Here is a 19,681-nt window from a genome sequence, read left to right as displayed (position 1 = left end):
TGTGATTAATGTCCAAAAGATAATATTACATGCAACTATGATATCCACCGTTACAATACACATTCACAATCACCCTACTCTAACTCTCACCGAAATAACATGGCAATAATGTATGTGTATCGTAACAACCTCACGGGCCATTTGCTAAATCCATCTAAGCATCAATTCAATCATTACTTGGCTATTACTGGGCACATGTATCACAAAACAACTTGCCTCTTCTTCACATGGTCCGTCTCACGAACTTGTGGCGCTACTTCATTAATCTCTGCCGTTATCTGTTCCCAAATCTTCCATCTGCGTGTGTGTGTCAGCTTCTCCGATGGACACTCAATCCAATCACGTGCTCGGGGAACCAGGATGGCAAGCTCCTGTGCTTCATATGCCTTATTTTTTTTGGGTGGTTCCTCTGTTGCCCTGGCTCTCCCCTTGCCACGTCCTTGGCCACGCCCCCTGTCACGTGTCGCTGCACTTGAAGTGCTGGCCATGGTACTACCTTGTGAAGTCCCCGGTTGTGTTCCAATCAATTCTGCTGATGGTGCATATGAGCCAGCTGCAGGTTGGCCTGCTGCAGAAGGGCCAGGTGTAGGTTGCCCTGCTGTAGAATGGTCAGGTGCAGGTTGCCCTGCTGTAGAAGGGCCAGCAGCCTCCTCATTACCCACTGGCCGCATGTGCAGTGGCACATAGGTGGTGCTGGAGTCCATCTGGTCAAATAGTTGCTGCAGATCTGGGTCCACCTCTGGTTGTGATCCAGACATGTTAGCAACAACATGGTCACCTTCTAATACACCTTTATATACTGTTTGTGTATCCTGTTTGGCGGACATCAGCGGCAGCTGCGTTCCGTGCGTGAGCGTACGTCGCTGTTTTTTCGCGCCGCATACGGTGGCGGAAATTCCATTGTGTAAAACCTGGCGAAAGTTCTACATGAAATACTGGGCACCAATGCTAACATTGCATAGAATCTTCTGATACACCTGTGACTATTGCACAATACACATGCTATTTGCTAGCATGACATGACATTTGATTCATGACTACTGTGGTATTGTGGCGTTTGATTGCAAGCTAAAAGTAGCCCAATCCCTTAGATAATCCAGGCCACAAGTCATGCAATACTCATCTCTACTGTTATAGACCACACATGTGAGAGCCCTATAAATAGTGACTTGCTGCTAGAATCATTTGTCTCCAGATCTGGACTTGTCAGGGTCTAAGGTAAGCTCTTCCATGCTCCTTGTAGATATGATATCCATTAACAATGTAAGTGTATGAATGTATGCACCATTGCCTCACTGACTACAGATTGTTGGGCCAGCAAAGTGCGTGTAGCATTATTGCAACATGTCACATGTTCACTATTTCACTCACAGGTCTTAAACCTGTGTGGGTTCATCTATTGCAGGACAACATGTCCCAGCAATAGATGAAATGTCTCATAGTACATGATGTCGGCAAAAAATGCTGACACCTTTATCTGAGTGTTTTGGACGGTGTGTATTGAGTTCATATTATTGTGTCATCATTATAGAGTCAAATGGATCTGAGGGATTTCACGGGGCGGCCATCTATTGTACGTATTGAAGGCTACAAATCTATTTGTAGTGGGATATGGCCATTATGTGCATAGGTGCATCAGTATTTATGTTCATTTCTTTATAGGTTGCTGAAGCAATGATGCGCTACATGGAGAGGAGGCTAAGGGCACTTGCGGCTCTCCCCACTCGTCGGCCAAGGAGGCCAGGACGTGTTAGAATCTATCGCACACGGGTGACTCTGTTTGCTATGCCCGATGATGAGGTACTTACTAGGTACCGGTTACCGCCACATGTAATTCTGGATCTGCTCACCTTAATTCAGAGCGATCTGGAACCTCTACACGGGATCACGACAGCAATTCCGCCTCACACACAGCTGCTGGCGGTGTTGCATTTCTGCGCCTCAGGATCATTCCAACAAGTAGTGGCAGTACTTGCTGGAATATCTCAGCCGGCCTTCTGCCGAATCCTGAGGCGTGTGACGTCGGCCATGTTCAGGCGCAAGGGGCACTTCATGGCCATGACATTTGCCACCGAGACCCTGCGCAGAAGCCAGCAGGCCTTCCATCAAATTGCTGGCTTCCCTAATGTGATAGGGGCTGTGGATGGCACCCATGTACCATTTGTGCCTCCATCTCGAAGTGAGAAGATATATAGGAACCGCAAATTGTTCCACTCACTGAACGTGATGGTGGTATGTGGCCCATCCATGGAAATTCTCGCCTTCAACTCGAAGTTTCCCGGAAGTGCCCATGACTCTCATGTCATCCGACAAACCGGGATATGGCAAAGACTCCAAGAGCTGGAAGGCCGTGATGCGTGGGTTCTGGGTGACTCCGGTTACCCATGTACGCCCTGGCTACTTACGCCGTACAGCTACCCAGCACCGGGCCCACAGGAGGCATTCAATCGGGCGCATGTTGCCACCAGGCAAGTGGTGGAGCGCTCAATTGGCCTTTTAAAAGGTCGATTTAGAGTGCTCCACCGCACTGGTGGTGACTTACAATATGCGCCTCAAATGGTGTCGAGGATCGTGGGCCTGTGTATATTTTTCCACAACATTGCTGTGCGGCGTGAGATACCCTTTGATGAGTGGGAGGTACCATCTGAGCCGCAAGATCCGCCCATGCGCCCATCCCGCGCCCCTGAATGCCGGAGGGGATACCAGCTGCGGGACTCTGTGGCGCAAAGATACTTCAGGTACATGTTATCGAGTTGACAGAACACACCAATTTTAGTCAAAATCAGCCCTTCAAATAAGTACAGTGTGTTAGTTGTCAGTGTTACAAAACTAAAATTAGCCAGCCTGCCCTCCTAATGGCAAAGAAATAGGAGATATTTATCATATGTGCTTAGTTTTGGGGGAAGTTCAATATAGGTGCTAATTATTATACCTTGTACAAGGGATCTTATGTGTTTGTTATATCTTCATTATTGTAGTTGATACTATCCCTGATGACTGGTGAGTACATTGATTTATTCTCTAATGTGTTGGGGATTTTTTCCTGTGTTGATGTATGATTTGTTTGCAGATATATATATATATATATATATATATATATGATATTTGAATTTATTCACATGTTTCAACATTTCAAGGAGCAGGCACCCAGGCAGGCAGGCAGGCAGGCAGGCAGGCAGGGCTGGTGTATAATGCTGGTCTCAGGATACCTGCAAGTATGTGTATGTGTCTTTTACACATAAATGTACGCATACACATAGATGCATAGAGTAAGTAATGCTAACTACAGCTATGCGTTGCTAAGCTATAGCACGCGTTGCTTGGCGGAGCGAGGCGTCATTGGATTTGCTAAGTGCATACACACTGTGTTTTATATATATATCAGATTTGTTCATTGCCATACATCAGCACTACTGTTTTGAAGGCATGCGAATTTGTCACCATTTGTGTTGGCGCAGAGACGCTGTTCATGTAAAGATGAACAATAAAGTTATTAACACAAATAACTGTGATCAACCAATGCCACCACCTGATTGGTTGATAGATGCCATTGTTAACATGGCGGAGACACGAAGGGCAGACCCCTTTACACATGCGGAGCTGAGGGTTCTGGTCTCCGTCATGGAGACAAGGCTGGGCCGTGCGGGGCCCTTTATCACTAACCGCCATAAGCGGAGGGCCTATGCTGCGGCAGGGCGCCGTATTTACGCCCGCACTCGGGTGCGGAGGTCCCTCGGGCAGCTCGAGAGGCGGTGGTCGGACCTCCGCAGGCGCCAGCCCCAGCTCTTGCAGCAAATCAGGGGCGAAATTGCTGATTGTGAGTATTTTAGCTATGAAATTTCGCACTTACAACATAGCATATATAAACAATAACATGTGTCTCATGATAAGTGGGTGTCCATGGGTTTAAAAGTCCATAGAGTGTTATGTGTGCTTCTTCCTGGTTAACATGCAGTCATGTGGCTTTTATATGTAATGACATAGCATTGAGGATTCTGATGCATACAATGTGCCAGATCTAATATGTGTTACACATTGATAAATGCCAGGGTTGTAATGTTTGAACAAATTACTAACAATCACATAATAATTTAAATGTCACATTTTTGAGTCCATTAACAGTAAGGAGCTACTTGCCTGCATCGTTTGCCATCATTATCACCCTTCCATGTATGTCTTGTTATGGATTAATACATGTGCCCCAATGACCCGACATTGACCATGATTTTTTTTTCTACCACACAGCACGAGCCCGAGCCCGACAGGCCCGTGAAGAGGCCGAGGCAGACCTGGCCCAGGAGGAGGCCCAAGACCCTGAGGAGGAGGTGGCGGCAAGGGTGGAGGAGGAGGAGGAAGTGGAGGAGGAGGAAATGTTGGAGGAGATGGTGGAGGAGGTGGTGGAGGAGGAGGAGGTGCCTGAGGAGGTGGTGGTGGAGGAGGTGGAAGAGGAGTTGGTGGCAGAGGAGGAGGTGTTGGTGGCGGAGGAGGAGGTGGAGGAGGAGGTGGTGGTGGTGGAGGAGGAGGTGGAGGAGGAGGAGGTGGAGGAGGAGGAGGAGGTGGAGGAGGAGGTGCTTGTGGCGGAGGAGGTGGACGTGGTCATGGTGGCAGAGGAGCTGGCGGAGGAGGGGGCTGAGGAGGCCACGGTTGCCCCAGAGGATTCCAATTCCGAGGGGGAGGAGGCGTGCCAAGCCCCGGAGTCCCAGCAGATCGGTATGTTTACATAATGCATCATTCATGAAGTAGTTGTACTGGTATTTGTTATGTAGCACTGGTGATTAAAAATTTTGTTCCAATACTATTCATATAGACCCCAAAGTGGGTAGCTACAGATACAGGTACGGGTTAGATGGGGTGTCCAAGGCATCCCTTTCATCCAGGACACCTCTCAATTACACAGGTTTGTGGGATGGGTTGGAGCTCCATTTTGACTGCCACATAACCGTTGTAGTTAAACAGGATCCTGGAGTAAAGGGATGAGTGGATCATTTGTGGATTAAATTCACCTGCTGCAATCGTAGATTATGACCCATCAAATAGTGGAATCTATATTGTTGGTGAATGTTATTTATAAACTCTAGGATGTATGCTATAAATGGAGTATGGCCCGGCCTACCTTGGAATGGAGTCAGAAGTTGCCAGTGTCCCAGGAGCCTCCTCTACCTAAACACCCCCTGTAGTTCAGATTTTTTTTTTGCCCTCACAGAATTGTAGGTTGGTTTAGACAGAATTATGATTTTGAGGATGTGTACTGTGCATTCCTGACATTTGCATAACTCCCATGCCACGAACCATCACTGAACTTAGACTGAGCAGATTGTGACAAGTTCTTATTGACGGAGGCCATGACATGCTTGTCATTGGTTAGTCATGGGTGGGTTGTGACTGAGAAGAAACACTATGACTGTTATGTCTTCTGCAGAGTAAAGGGTAGAGGCAAAAAAAGACAGTATGTAGTAAATAAGTTTGCATGTATGTATATATGTATGTGTCATATCTATTTATCTATGTGTGTCTCTATCTCTCTACATAGATAGATATATATATATATATATATATATATATATATACACACACATGTCACCTAGCATTTGTGCAATTTATGTCGCAGTATGTGAAATGTATGCATGAATAACATGACTAATTTTTGCCCCTTTGACATGCCCACAGATGACACCACACCGGCAGATGAGGGGGTGCGTGGGGCCCTCCTGCGGGCGGAGCACCATTTGAGGCTCCTGCTAGCCGACCTGCAGGACCTCAGAGATCTCCTGATTTAATTTATTATTTGATATTTTTTTATTTATATGTTAATTGTGTTTTCCAATAAATTGTTTATGCAAGTTCACAGTTGTTGGTTTTCTTTGCACATTAAACAGTATATGTGTAGATTGTTTATAATCTTTTACACAGGGTCTAATACAAACCATTGCACTTAAATTGCTGTAAGGGTTAATGTGTGCAATGCATGTGTTAGGCATGCTTGTAAGGATATATTGGCATCTAATTGATTCCAATTCCAAATAAGCAGTTTTTTATGAGGATAGGTAATTGAATAAGTGGGTCATGTGATGTATTGCAGAAGATACTTAATAGTGGGTTGTTTGGCGTAAATACTCCGCTTACGGGCGGTAGCACCGCTTGGCTCCCGGGCGGATGCGGTATTTCCGAGCATACTCTGTAATACTCTGTAATACCGTGCAGAATCGGAGTGTTTCTCCCGCACACGCATGGTTTGTATGTCGTCCGTAAACACGCCCTGTTCTTAAAGAGTGAGTCCGTCCGAATGCGGAGGACACGTGGGCGTTTCTACGGACGATGGCCGCATGCGGCAAAACACCGTGGCGTGCGGACCGCTCCGTAAGAATGCGGGAATATCCGCACCGATCAGAATAAGGGCCTTGATCCCGTTGGTAGGTCGCTGGCTCCGGTGTCGGCGGCTCCGTGTCGGCGGCTCCGTGTCGGCGGCTCCGGGGACGGCGTCCTGTCCGAGGATAATCCATGTTGGACCTGTGGAAGGAAATCCTACTCACCCAGGTCCTGCATTCTTTCTTAATCTGTCGACATCCAGGTCTTCTGACAGCTGCTGACGACTTCCAGCAGCTGTCGGCATCTTCCGCGACGCTCCCCGGCTTTCAGAGCCGGAGAGAACCTTCCTCTTCGGCGTCTGGGCTCAGAATGAATTCTGGCCAATCAGGAGCCGCCTAGCCGCCTAGCGGCCAATCATCTTTAGGGCTACGAATTGTTGTATTTTTGGGATTGTAAATCCCGAAAATACAAATTCGTAAAAAAAAGGTGTATTTCTCCCTACGAATACACCTTTTTTCTACGAATCCATTTTGGTAAATGTCCCCCTATATATAAGTCCGTAAGTGTAGCTTTTTCACATCCAAGTATACAAACAACCAGTTTGTTAGGTGCCTTGCAACAGTTCACAACAAATTAATGCAGTGAAATACAGAGTTTCCAATCCTGCCGGCACTCTCTTGACTCTAAGCAGCAGGCCCCGGTGCCCCAACGGTGTAACAAAACAGCAATCCAAGAATGAATGGCACTCAAAGGGCAGGTACAGCATATAATCAGAGGTTTATGGTGGTCAAGCTTTCGGGGTCTGACCCCCGTCTTCAGTACAATAACCTACAGCAAATGCACTGAGATACAAACAGCGTATATATACACATACTTACCCCCCCATTCCGCCCACTGTCCTCCCGTACGGCGTGCAACGCTGAGCCCAAGCGGAAGCTATCAGACCGCAGACATCCGGCGGCAGCTAGCGGCAGCGTTGCTAAGCAACGAGCGCCGCTTGCGCTCCAGCTCATCCCGGATCTTCAACATACTTCCTGCTGGCACGGTCACGTTAGCCAGTCGGGGGACCTAAGGGAACAGGGGAAAAAAATACAATTAGATACTCTTAATAAACACATACACAAGAATATATAGATATATACAGGAAAAAAAAAACAGAAAAGCGCACAATGAGTATGGATGGTGTAATGGTTAGCATTAGTGCCTCACAGTGCTGAAGTCATGGGTTCGATTCCCACCATGGCTCTAACTGTGCAGAGTTTGTATATTCTCCCTGTGCTTGCATGGGTTTACTTCGGGTACTCTGGTTTCCTCCCACATTCCAAAAATATACTGGTAGGCTAATTAGCTGCCAACAAAAATTAACCCTAGAATGTCTATGTGTGCGTGTACATGTGGTAGGGAACATAGATTGTAAGCTCCACTGGGGCAGGGACTGATGTGAATGTTTAACTATACTCTGTAAAGCGCTGCGGAATATGTATGCGCTATATAAGAAACTGTTAATAAATAAATGAGTGTAAGATAGATAATACTTTACTGATATAATAATGCTCACATACATGTGGGTTTAAGAAAACAAATGTCAGCATAACAATCAGCCGGGTGGCCAATGTATGAAGCCAGCGATGTGCAACAGCGTGCAGGTGGCTGAACTGGGAGACAGGCAGATCAATGGACGGCCACATCGTCACAGTCAGCCTCAGCAGGAAACACCTCAACGTGTTTCGTCATCCAATTACTTCATCAGGAGGGGTGACGAAAGTCCAGACATTGGATGATGAAACGCGTTGAGATGTTTCCCTGCTGACGCTGACTGTAATGCTGTGGCCGTCCATTGATCTGTCCGTCTCCCGGATCAGCCACCTGCCCGCTGTTGCACATCGCCACCTGACTTCATACCTTGGCTGCCCGGGTGATTGTTACGTGTATGAGAGAATTATTATATCAGTACAGTATTATCTATCTTACGCTCATTGTGAGCTTTTCTGTTTTTTCCCTGCATGTACTTTGTCTATGGGCACAGGTGAACCCCGTATTCGGAGCACTACACGTGGATTCATTTATCTTGGACAGATATTGATCGAAAACAGACTTTTGCGCATATATTTGGACTTCTTGTGCATATATTTGGACTTCTTGTATATATATATATATAGAGAGAGAGAGAGAGAAAGAGCGCAAGGTGTGGGTAGTCCGGCAATCCGCCTGTCCTGGCAGCTGCTCCAGTGCATTCAGCAAGGTAAGGATAGAAGCAATGGAGGTAGCTGCGGCACTTACATTTTGTTCCCAGTCCAGCCAGGCATCTGCTGCCTTCACTGCTGCTGTGGTGAGAGGAGGAGAGCAGCAGCTACAAAGAGGAGAGATGTGCTGCAGCTGTCTCCTTTGCTCAGCTTGGCATGGAGTAGAAGGGGAGAAAAGAGGCAGCCTCCCAGCTTCCCCGCTGCTGCCAGCTGTCCATTGCCAGAGGGTAGGGGTTGGGGGAGAGTAGAGAAGAGGCAGCTTCTGCTCCCAGGTGGGATGGGGAGGGAAGGCAGCTTCTGTCTCAGTGCGCCGGGGGGGGGGGGGTGTCCATGTACACAGGGCAGTAAGAGAACGTGGGCCCGGCTCACAGATAGCTATACCCCCTGTGCACACTGGCAATAGTCTCTCAGGCTCAGGGGAGTGTAGACTTTTGGCCGCTGCAGTCTATGTACCGGGGAAGGGGGGTGGAGTGTGCAGCACGCTTATGTTGGGCACAGCATTAAAAAGTGAGCGGGCCCGGTGACGTCATTGTTAGGGGCAGGCCCAGACACCGCTGTTACTGTTGGGGGCGTGACCGGCTCCAATGGAGGTGCTAGGCTTCCTTCCCACAAGCTCTCCCTTTCATTCACACTGCACGTGGCGTAGGGGCTGTACAGGCCCTGGCCGGCTGTTTTAGCAGGGCACTGTTAAACGGGCAAGGTGTAAATTGGCCTTTAAAAATCGGGCAGAGTGCAGTGCCCAGCGACATATTTCTTAAAGGTACCACTCTGTACCCCCTTACTTGCACCACTAGATCTCCTGATATAAGTGTTTCCAGGGCAGAATGCAAATTATCTTGATGTTGGATTAGCTGCCCAAGCGATAGGCCAGGGTGTGGGCTATGGTAAGGTCAACTGGAGCATTTTCAAGATTGAATATGATCATATAATATGCATTTTTAAACAGAATTGCAAATATTATAAATATGATTACTGTATATAATTTCTAAGCAGTATTAAAAACCATTATCTTCCAGATATGCAGACTAGGAACTATTTTTTCACCTAACCATAATATGCATATCTTTGCATTATACAGTACATAATTTAATGAATAGCTGATATAATACAGTATGTTACATATTACTCCACTAATTTTATGTTATTATCACTCAGATAGTAAGAGTGATTCTTTATAGCAACACGACCCCTACTGGTAATCATATATTACATAGCAACACCTTCTTATACTTTTTACAAATACCTCTTTTACATCGCAAATGCGGGGTCACCCTCAACATTTGTACCAGCCCAGGAGCAACCCAGGATTTGCAGTAAGGCATGCCCTGTCAGCACCTGGCATATTGCCAGGCAGTGACATCAGGTAGGGGCTGGGTAGATCAGTGGTTCATGGTGTGGGGCAGGGAGGACGAGGAGGCAGCACTGACACTGCTGCCTACTCCATAGCAGTGAACGGGATCCGGGTTGCTCGACCCGGCGTTCCTGTTCAGACTGCCAAGCAACCCGGCTCCGACCCAGGTAAAACACTGCTATTACCCCGGGTCGGATTGTCAGGTTGTTGGACCCGGGGTATTGAAAATGGCCCTTTCAGACCACACTCTCAACTGGGTGGACTGGGCAAAAACCTGGGGTCCACTCGGAATATTTGTACGATGTGAAAGGTGTAAAACTGTGTTCTAGTAGAATCAACAAACCCAGGCTTCATTCTGTATGTAATCTTCAGAAACCAGAGTTATGTTTTTTGTCGACATGGAGCACTCGAGCTGAAATTTTATTTTAATTATACTGTATTAAAGCAGCGCTACCAAAGTACAGTATGCCCATTATTTATGTATAAATATTAGTCGTATGATCACTAATGCAAAGTTAATGTTTCTGGATTTCCAGTGAATTGTGTATATAATACCAATAAAAGTTGAATAATCAAACATCTCATGACCTTATCTTGCATCTCTATAAACATTTTTGTTTGGATTTGCTACTTCCACTGTTTACAGTTCTCCCTGATTTTTATTATTGTAAAATCTTGCTGCTTTCATACCGCATAACTGGCTTTGACCCTCTATTTGTAAACGTTTCCAAAAAACGGGTCTGCCAGGTAAAACCCCTTTCACACCGCATCTCTTAAATGGTATATTACCGTTTAAGGGACGTTTTTTTGACACTGGCAGACCCGTTTTTGTAAACTTTCCAAATACAGGGTCAAAGCTAGTGCGGTCTCTGCGGGGGGCTCCAGGGGGTGAAATGCCTATGAATATTTAATGAGCGCTCATTAAATATTCACTGCGCTGGGTACGCTCATTGGCTCGGTCCTAAATATCATTTCAGACCCGATTTTGGTGCAAAAATACCGGGTCTGAAACGGGTAGGACCCTCCAATTTAACCGTTTAGCATAAACTGCTTTTTTAAAACGGTAAATGGGTTCTGCACCTTTCATACCGCACAGATTAACGTTTTAAAACGGTTAAAAACCGGCAAAATACCAGTTTTTAAGTTCGGTCTGAAAGGGGCATCTTTGTAACACTGTGCATGCACATATTTGCTTATGTGCATGTGCAGGGCTTATGTACATTCGCACAGGGGGGAAGGGGGGGCAGGATGAAGGCGGGCATCCCTACGACCTTTTCATACCCCCACTATCCACGTCGGCGTGGAGTTGAGAATAGAATAGTGTGGCGAGCGCAGCGAGCCACCGAGCCCGAAGCGTGGCGAGCGCAGCGATCCCCGCGAGGGGACGCGGATACCTGTGAAGCCCGCCACACTATTCTATTCTCAACTCCACGCCGACGTGGATAGTGGGGGTATGAAAAGGTCGTAGGACGCGTACCGCCGCCCCTCGCGGGCTCGCTGCGCTCGCCACGCTTCGGGTTGACGTTGATAGTGGGGGGTGGTGCACTATGAAAAATGGCATTTGGGGGCATTTCACAAGTTTAATACACATTTCAATGCATTCTGATGCATTTCAGTGCAAAATCGGGTGTGATCGCATCGCATCGCATGCGATTTGATCGTATGCGATGCGATTTTTCAGCATACAATCAGCATACAATCAGCATACGATGAAGGTCGTGGGAGCCGTGATACTCCACAAGTACCAAAAAATATATTAGTCTTGGAGCTGGATACTTTATTATTCTAACTTTAACATACAAAACATTTGCTCCGTCAGAGGTTAGGTTTGGGGGTACAAAGGGGGGGGGGCTGACAAAACCCCCTGCTCCCCCTGTATGATAATAATAATAATAATAATAATAATAATACCAGGACACCACAGGCTGCTCCCCCTGCATAAATAGAAAAGGACACCACAGGCTGCTCCCCCTGCATAAAAAGAACAGGACACCACAGGCTGCTCCACTACATAAAAAGAACAGGACACAACAGGCTGCTCCCTTGCATAATAAGAACAGGACACCACATGCTGCTCCCTTGTATAAAAGAGAACAGGACACCACAGGCTGCTCCCTGCTCCCTATAATAATAATAATAATAATACCATGACACAACAGGCTACTTCCCCTGCACAATAACAGGAGGACACCACAGGCTGCAAACAGCAGAAATATATGAAATATTTGTGTTTTGTGATTTACATAATGTCACCTGCTTGTCTCTTTGAAGTTTTGCCACAGTCTCAACCTCCGTCCTCTGAGTCCCCGTCCTCTGCCCACCAGATCTTCCACCATATTAGAAGCATGGGTGGGCGGCGTCAGCGCCATGACGTCCCCGTCACTGTCGGAAATCAGGAGGAACAGGCGGCCAGGCGCTACAGGAGGACTGGAGGTGGAGGAGGAGAAAAAAAAACAGGATAGCCCGCCAGGGTCAGTTAAAGAACAAATTGACAGGTGGGGCACCATAACAGGGGAAAGTGTGTGTGTGTGGGGGGAGGGGCTGGTGATATTTGCCCCTGGTCGAGAGAGAGAGAGAGAGAAAGACAAATAGGGAAAGAGACATGGGGAAAAAGAGGCAGACGGGGCTGCGGAAAGAGCGGTTGATTCAGACCCATTCTTTTGGATCCAAATTCATCCCTATCCCCAATGGTTGGGGTCTGCGTATGTGCAGGCGCGAATATGCGCATGTGTAGACTCTGGGAGCCAATGGCTTCGGCAAGTATCACACTGGCTAAGCTATTCTCTCCATAGTGGGATCGAAGGGGGTGAGAGCAGGGGAACTTCCAGCATTTATTGCGCATTCCCATAAAAATGAGGGACATTTCCCTGGGAACGCAGGCATGTCATTATCTGCACGGGTCAGGCCGCTGACGTCACATGGTGTCATTGCTCGCCCCTAATTTGCCAATCTGACAAGTAAGTATTGACCGACTTTTCAGACCGAAGGCTGCAGAAAACATTTGATGTCAGCGACCATCAAATGATTTCTCCTCCGTTCGGGCAAATGCAAGAGGATGTGTTTGGGAACAAATCCCCTTGCATGCTAGCGACAAGATTCGGGTGCCGAGGGAGTGGGGACCTTCTGCCGTGCGAACATACACAGCCTAATGAAAAGGTCTGAATCAGGCCCAGAGTGAGGAGTGCAGAGAGAGAGAGTGTGGGGGGATGAAAGAGACAGGGCAAGAGAAAAAGAGAAAAGCGATGGGGTGAGAGAAAAGAGATGGGGAAGAAAAAGATGAAAGAAATGAGAGGGGGGGATGAGAATTGGGGTGGAGAGAAAAGGGGAGAGGGGGGAGGCAGGGGGAGTAAGAGGCAGGGTGAGAGAGAGGCAGGGGAGGCTATTTAGGGGAGAGGAATAGAAAACAGGTGTTTAAAAGGGATGACTTTTCCCTAATAATCCCCCTCCTCCTCCCCCCAGTAAAAGCGGCCTGTGTACTGTACATCTGACTCACCAGCAGTCACTGCCGGGTCTCCTATTAACAGGCAGAGGCAGGCTCCGGGGTCTCCAGGGTAGAGGCTGCACCGGGGTCTGCAAGGCAGCGGCGGTCCTGGGGTATCCAGGGTAGAGGCTGCGGTGGTCCCGGGGTCTCCAGGATATAAGGCTGCGTCATGGTCTGCAGGGCAGCGACAGTCCTGGGGTCTCCAGGGCAGAGGCTGCGCCGGACTCTGCAGGGCAGAGGCAATGCCGGGGACTTCTGAGCATCGGCAGGTCTTTCATCTTGCACCAGATCACCAGTGCACGGCGCAGCTCCATCCACGACACAAGACACAGGCGCAGCATCTGGCAGCAGCTTGTGGGGTATCTGCAATTAGTGCTTGCGGCAGTAGTGCCCTTCAGCGCCAGCGGAACGTAAGTGCCAGAAACAACAGGGAGGGCACGTGTATGTCTGCCCCCCTAAATCCGCCACTGCGGCCCGTAACAGTACCTGTAGAGTGACCCGGGGGGCACATGGCACCCTGCCCCCCGGCCCAGCCTGTCCCTGCTTCTGGGGGTGACGTCAGATGCTCCCACTGAGTTCTCGGACAAGGATGCCGCAAGTCTGAGTGTAATACCCCAACCTGACAGTTGTGTTATCTGTGCCATTTTTGTATGCCCACTTGGACCCCCATGCTGTTTGTAAAAGGTGTCAGTGAGAACATCTATTATCTTAATTAGATTGTGCTGCATGTACATATAGGGGGTTATTCTAGTTCACTCTTTCTGACAAATTCCTTCTTAGATGGACAAAACCATGTGCACTGCAGGTGGGGCAGATGTTACTTGTGCAGAGAGAGTTATATTAGGGTGGGGTTTTACTTCAAAGTGAGATCTATATTGCAGTGTAAAAATAAAGCAGCCAGTATTTACCCTGCACAGAAACAGCTACATCTTCGGAACCAACTGACCAATTTACATGTAGGCTTCAAATGATTTTGGTCCCGTGAAACTGGGCCATTTGGTTCCAGAGAAATCTGTCAAACAACATGAACAGCCATGAAATTACATTTCAGAAATGAAAAAAAAATTGGTTTACCCGCAATATCTCTAGAACCAATGAACCCATATGGACCAGGTATCAGATTGAAGGCCCAGCGATTTGGGTTCGACTGAGATAAACCTCAAGCTTCTGTGATGCCGGAGGGGGAACTGGCAGCCGTTGGAACCGGGTGGAGGTTGAAATTAGCGGGTCCCATGTTATCCTATGGGGAAAACGTTCCAGGTTTGCCTGTCGGTATCTCCGGTTCCCGGGGGGCTACCGACACGGGGCTGGGCTCGTTGGAAAGCTCTGGTCCTCAGCTACAGAATGGGCCTATTTGGAGAATAGGCCTGGAGCTGTAGCTCCATCAGCCCCATTGTTAATCCGGCCCTGCTGTCTGCTATTACAGTAGCTACACATTTGGTTGGCATACTTCATAGGAAACGGCAGTCTTGCTGAAAGCAAAGTTGTCACACAACAGATGTTCCAGTTTTCTTTGTCAGGTTGGGAACCTTGTTTTCGGGGTCTGCAGCAGCACTACACCCAATGCTTGTGTTTCATTTTATGGATCCTTGCTATTCTAGTTTTAACTATAATGCTCCCTGAAATCCTTTGTCCATTCCTAATAAACCACATTTTGCCATCTCCACAGTCGTCCTCAGGAGATTGTTTCAGTCAGTGGGGTCCAATTCATCATCAAACCGTTGCACATTCAACTAGTAAATGTCTGTTCTGCCTATCAGAGGGTCACGCTCGGGCAGTAGCAGTGTACAGCAACAAGCATGGAACATTGCACCCTGATGGTATTTCTATTCCAGATCTAGTACCTGTTCTCAGGGAAACACTGATAGCGTCATCCTCTTATGAGAAACTTCTTTCTCTTCTCAAGTGTAGCAGGGATGGGTCTAGTGGCAGCACTCAGACCATTAGTTCAAGCAAGTTTATATAGCTAGCTGGTGATAGTTCCTGCATCAGTGTAGCATCCTATGTTCTTGAGATTTTCCCCTGTTATCCTTATTCTGACCTCTGCTATTGCTATGACCATGACTGAATCATAGCGTCATATTGTTTTTCTCCGGCCCTTGACCTTGGTGTGTGCAACTGGGTTTGTTGACTATTATCAGTTTGCATTGGGAAGTCTGTTATTGTACTTTATCGTGACCAGACATCCCATCTGCAGATGTTGTATTATAACTGCCCGTCCTGTGTATGTATTTATGAAAACATAACTGTTGATCACCTGTAGCCTAACACTGCTGCATTTTTACTTGCAATATGTACATTAATGGATGATGCTGTATTTAATAATGTCAGTTGTTCTGATCAGAATACTGATTTAAGAATCACCTTAAATATACATAACAAAAGAAGTCTGCAGATAACATAGGATAAAGCCCCATACACACTAGGCGATTAGCGTGCCACCAATTTACTTAATTATATTGGTGGTGCTGCTGGGCAAATGATATAGTGCATACACAGTGAATTATATGATTTATTGACATCTAATCATTTCATTCAGTAACATCATTGGGTCGATATCGTTGACTGAGTCCCCAGTTGTACGTGCAGTTGCTTACAATCTTGTCAAATTGTGCTGCATGCACAGATAACGGGGGCGGAGGCATTAATGATGCGTGGTAGCACCCATAGGTGTGCACACATTGAGTGTTAGGGGTGCACAGGCACCCCCTAATGATGTGCCCACCCTTATGAACCCCTCCTGCCACTAGCAACCAGCAATATATTTTGCCAAAGACTTGCTTTTTACAACTGTATTCCATTAAAAGAAGCACCCATCAATCAATTATGTGTGCTTTGCTTCAGTAATTGTACTAGACCATTGTCATATCACTACATACCTGCTTCATCCATATATATTTTTGACTTTATTTGGATGAACCGTTACACAGAGTAATTGGAAGATTAAAACTAAAATAGGCAGGAGATTATGGTGTGTCTGGGAGACATTTTATATTGTAGCGAGTGCCAAAAGATGACGGTAGACACGCCTGATTAGCGGTGTTAGACACACCAAAAGGAGCTGTGTTAGACATGCCCAATAGGCAGTGCTAGACCCACCCCTTTAACGGTGCACCCCCTAATAAAATGAGCTGCGCACACCTATGGTAGCGCCCATCATTGACCATATTGAACATACACAGTACACTAGGGCCCTTCTGTGCGATATCTTTAATTTCTTGTTTATTATGTATGGGGCTTAAGTATGATAATAACCCACGGTTGCCGACTCTCCCGGAATGTCCGTGAGACTCCCGGAATCCTGGGACATGTCACGGACTCCCGGAAGAGCACCCCTTTCTCCCACAGCTGCCGCTATGCGCTTCTGTGATCGATACTGCGCATGCGCTAGATAACATCACTTACACCGCCAACGCGATGCCGCCGCATCATTGCATTGGCTACTTTATTGCAGTTATGTAGCACATGCACAGTATCGATCACGGAAACGAGTAGCGGTAGCTGCTGGAGAAAGGGAAAGGGGTCCTCTACCATGCGTGCATAACGGGCGGTAAGTATTGGCACTCTAACTTTTTTTACCTTATAGAGGTACTTCTGTGTCCATGACAGCCCATGATTCCCTCTCCTCTCATCCTCCTCGGCTTGTCATTTTTGACAAGTTGTAGTTTGTCCTCCTCCCCATGCCAGCCGGCCCATTGCACTGCAGCCTGTCTCCCAGCCCTCTCCTCCTCTGTGGCTCATCCCCAGACCCCCCTCCTCCCAGCCAGCTCTGGTGTCTAGCCCTAGCTTTGTCCCCCTCCCAGTGCTGGATTAAGGGGGGTGCCCAGGGGATCAGTACCCCCAGGCCCCCCTATCTTTAAGGCCCCCGTAGCCAGAGCTGCTATATAAACTATCTACTGTATGTTGACTACATAATTATAATACAGTATACAGGTAAGAAAATGGGGCATAAATAATTATATATATATATATATATATATATATATATATATATACACACTGTGTTAGAGACACCATTTGAGTTAATTGGCTAAAGATGGCGATGCAAGGCCCGCCCCCTGGTGATGCATGGCCCGCCCCCCTGGCAATGCAAGGCACGCCCCCCCTGGCTTTTACTTTTCTCCCTGAAATGATTTTTCAAAAGTAGGCAACCCTGTAATAACATTGATACAACCTAATATGAGGCTGCTGTCGGGGATAAAACATAATCCCCAAATTAGGCCCATAGATGCAGAATGTTCACTGTGGCAACAAATAAGCCTGTCTGGTGCAAGTTTAGCAATGCAAATCCATTTCCCACTGTTATATTACAGATGGTGTACTTAAATGCAATGTCACTCTGAGCCATAATATCTATATTCTAAACACATTCAGTAGTAAAAGCCTCTAGTTTAATATTGCTAGAGAAGTTACAGTAGCAGGACTTATACCCTTTCACATTGAACTGCTAACGGTGTGATAGGGCTATAACTATTGTGTTACTCATTCTGTTGTAATAGTCTTTTCTTTGGCAGAATTAGTGTAGATCATCGACAGTCCCTCTTTCAATGGTTTTAAACCATCAGACAGAACTATTCATTATGAGCCATTGATGTTTTGTGTTTTGCACAGTTGGCACCCGTGCAAGCACAAAATGCTTTTGAGTTTCAACATTAGTCTCAGTCATCAATATTATACGATCTGTAGCTGGCCAACAATGGTGAAAACATTACCATCAGCCTGTGACCATCGATAGATACTAAATAATTGATGGCTGATGGCCAATCCTAGTCACAATGTTCAGAATCTCCTTTGGGTAACGCGCAAGGTAGGTCTGTATACTGACTACACTGTTCATAAAGTGTTGCTCTACATAAATCTTCCCTGTGTCTTTGATGACTGAGAATCCCAGATATATTACTCATGACCAGGATATACATACTGTAGGACCAGAGGCAGATTGTCCACAAGGCAAACTAGCCCTAGGGCCCAGCAGGTCCCAAGGGGACCCATAAAGATATGCTGACCATCCAAATTGTTCACAGAGGAAAATTGCGGGACTACTGCGTGATGTCATTACATCACATGGTGGAATATAAAAATATATGGACACACAAAATGGTTTCATCCACTGTATGTGGGCAGTCGGTTTACTTTAAATGTGACACATGTATTAAGCCTACTTCCAATAGACCTAGAGCCTGAGCCTGATGTGTACGCAATGCCAATGGTCACACAGCTGAGCATTCATCGGTAGACTGTACACATACCATATATTCTATCGATACCACCTGCAATCAGCACCAAAAATATTGTGCTACGGATTGTTTGAGGAGGGCTCACCAGTATCTTGCCTGGGTCCCCGTGAGGTCTAAATCCGCCTCTGCACAGGACATTTGCTCATTCCAGGGTTTCCCAAGTTCAGTTTCCTCAGTCCAAAGTCCATTCCTCAGGGCACCTTAACAGTGTACATTTGCCATACCGAGGAACAGGTGTACTCATTACTGATTGACACATTTTTAAACTATACGAAGGTGGTATATGTGATTTGTGAGGCAACCTGGAAAATATGTACTTTTGGGGGACTGAAGTTGGGAACTCTCTGCACATGTTACATCTGCCCCACCTGCAGTGCACATGGTTTTGCCCATCTTGAGAACAAATTTGTACTGCGATCAGATCTGAATAAGGGCCATAGTCCTTTACTACAGTCCGAGTTTTAAGGATAGCGATGCTTGAAGAAATGTGAAATAATTGGTATCTCAATCAATTTGATGTAACTATCTATATCAGCATTTCCTAAACTCCCCCTAACAATTCATGTTGTCCAGGTTACCCAGCTAGTGCACTGTGTATCTCCTTCTGTCACATTTCAAAAATCCACTGGTGACCTGGATTATGTGAACTATTGGAGGTACTTGAGGACCAACTTTGGGAACCACTGATCTAGACCCAAGCATGGATTTCTTTAGAACCTGGACTGTAAAGTTGGACTTCGGGAAACTCTTGGGTACTCTTTACCTAGAAGGGCGCCCACGATTTTGATCGTGGGCATCGTTAGTAAAAAAAAAATCGCGTCGGTCGCATCGCATGCGACCAAAAAATCGCATGCGATGCGACCGACGCGATGCCCGCGATTTCCCATAGGGAACAATGTTAAATGTCCCAATTGACCCGATTTTCCTGTTCAATGTCTCAATTGACCCGATTTTCCATAGGAAACAATGTTAAATGGGCCACAGAGGCCAAATAGGCACCCTGAAGTGTGAAATGGCCCCCACAATTGTTAACGCCACCCCACGATCAACGTGAACCCGAAGC

The 19,681-nt window shown here is 46.8% G+C and overlaps 1 protein-coding gene across 2 annotated transcripts in view; it reads left to right on the top strand.

Moving 5' to 3' along the window:
- Positions 1 to 19,681, top strand: part of PDE7B (phosphodiesterase 7B) — a 345,772-nt gene that overhangs the window by 109,895 nt on the left and 216,196 nt on the right. The gene's annotated exons all lie outside the window — the stretch shown is intronic.

This window comes from Crinia signifera, chromosome 3 (assembly GCF_055691185.1).
Source record: "Crinia signifera chromosome 3, ASM5569118v1, whole genome shotgun sequence".
In the NCBI taxonomy this organism is placed as follows: domain Eukaryota; kingdom Metazoa; phylum Chordata; class Amphibia; order Anura; family Myobatrachidae; genus Crinia; species Crinia signifera.
Note: the sequence above shows the minus strand (reverse complement) of the source record. Positions and strands in the feature narration are given on the sequence as shown.